The sequence below is a fragment of the Halyomorpha halys genome, unplaced genomic scaffold (genome assembly GCF_000696795.3).
Source record: "Halyomorpha halys isolate HHAL.00 unplaced genomic scaffold, Hhal_1.1 Scaffold539.1, whole genome shotgun sequence".
NCBI classification, from domain to species: domain Eukaryota; kingdom Metazoa; phylum Arthropoda; class Insecta; order Hemiptera; family Pentatomidae; genus Halyomorpha; species Halyomorpha halys.
The window spans coordinates 437411-439585 of NW_027113761.1; the positions used below are offsets into that span (position 1 = coordinate 437411).

The 2175-nt window shown below is 28.9% G+C and overlaps 1 protein-coding gene across 1 annotated transcript in view; it reads left to right on the forward strand.

The window, feature by feature from the left end:
* Positions 1-2175, forward strand: part of LOC106684028 (uncharacterized) — a gene marked incomplete in the record, with an annotated part of 110149 nt that overhangs the window by 827 nt on the left and 107147 nt on the right.

Genomic DNA, 2175 nt, shown 5'->3' on the forward strand with positions numbered 1-2175 from the left:
TATTTAGTTTAATGCTGTCAAATAAAAGAGGCATTATTAAGATTTATTAAAGCAGGATTCTACATTTCCACCTTTTTGAGTAGAGAATTAATAGTTTAAATTACAGAATATTATGATAATATATAAATCTATACTTGATTTTAGAACCTAAAGATGTATTGTTTTTGTTCTTTGATTTTGTTGACAACTCGATCACTGCACCAAGGTGTTTTTGATGTCAATTATATTATTTTTTGGATAAGGTTTCTGTTACCATCTATGTAGTTAATCACTGAATGTAACATAATCTCATGTTAAATGATTATATCATCCTTTATTAGGTATTGCAAAAATTAGGTGCATGTATATTTTCAGGGAATTATTTAATTTTACATTTTTAGGTATTTTAATTTTTTTTTAATGTGATAAGTTGCTTTTGTATTTTATAATAATGCTAATTTTAATTCTTATTGTAACTCATTTTATTATTTCTGTTTCTTTATTTAGATATTTTTTCGGTTTTGACATCTCAAAGAAGATATTAAGAAAAATAAAATAAGGAAGGGATACTTACCTTTTATCCCTTCAAACTTACGTTCTGTTGTTTATTATAACTTTTCCTATTATTATTATTGCTTTAATTGGATATTAGCTGTTAATTTATGCTCAAACATGTCATTATCTCCAATCAGAGATGTTTCCTAGCTATGAAATTCTCCCACCACAAATATTGGGAATCAATTAAGATGAAGTAAATGCTGTATAACCTACTTTGAAGAGTGTAGAGCCCCACGTTACAAAAATATTATTTTCATACCCGCCTCCTAGACAGTTTCCCATCAATGTGGTAATTTGGAGCATTCTTAAGTATCCTGAATGCTCTCTGTGTAAATATATACATGTTTAAAAATAAATAAACTGATTATGTCCTGTGGCTACTGATACTGTTTGAATTTTAAGGCGGGATTGACCAAAAACGTTGTAATAGGTTTGTGTGACCTCCCCAGAAGTATACTATCTGTTTCTACTTAGTAAGGTGTTGATAGTTAACCGTAGATTAATATGTGGAGAAGATGGTCAGGGGTTGCAGTTAGCAAATAAACAAAAAATTATTTATTCATGCCGACGTTTCGAGTTGAATTTCAGGTCTTCATCAGAGCTAAAAAACAAAAAGAGTTACCAACCATCATTTTAGAAATGTAGAAAATAATGAAAAAACAAATTTGGAAATATATATAACAATGAATTAAATAGAAAAAAGGTTGTTTATCAATCTACTACTATCTACTTTTGTTGTTATTATTCAATCAACTTTTATCTATTTAATTCATTATTTTATATATTTCCAAATTTGTTTATTTATTATTTTCTATTATTTTTAATGTTTCTCTGAATGATGGTTAATATCTCTTTTTGTTTTTTAACCCTGATTAAGACCTGAAATTCAGGTGGAAACATCGGCATGAATAAATAATTTTTTGTTTATTTGCTAACTGCAACCCCTGACCATCTTCTCCACATATTAATCTACGGTTAACTATCAACACCTTACTAAGTAGAAACAGATAGTATACTTCTGGGGAGGTCACACAAACCTATTACAACGTTTTTGGTCAATCGCGCCTTCAAAAAATTCAAACAGTAATTTCTATAAAAATTCTAGTTAGGTTCTCAATAGCGACGCTATACAAGTACAATAATCAATAATCTTAGAGTAATTGTCCACATAGAACTGTCATAGAAAAAATGCTAAACATTTTTTATCACTCTTAAATGTTAAGTGTTCTTATTCATCATTTATCATTTGAAATCCTTCACTTCCAATTTATCTTTTAAATTTCTCCTCACTTTTATTTACTTTGTGGTGTATAAAGAGGTTTATCTGGAGATATTGATGCCATAGTAACATAGATTATCTATTTTTTAATTTAAATAGTCTTTATGGCTGAAGGAATGCCTTCATTTCTTGCTGTTATGTTATACTTTAGTATCTCTATACTTTTTACCATTACCATTATTTTTTGTCTTATATCCTTTCTATACCAAGTTAGACAATCCCACCTTCTGGCAAATATCTCTAAACCTTTTTATTACTAATAGCCTGTACTCTCCCACACTACTGAATTTGACTAATCACTCAACTTCTAATCTCTCTCTCTCTCTCTCTCTCTCTCTCTCTCTCTCTCTCTCTCTCTC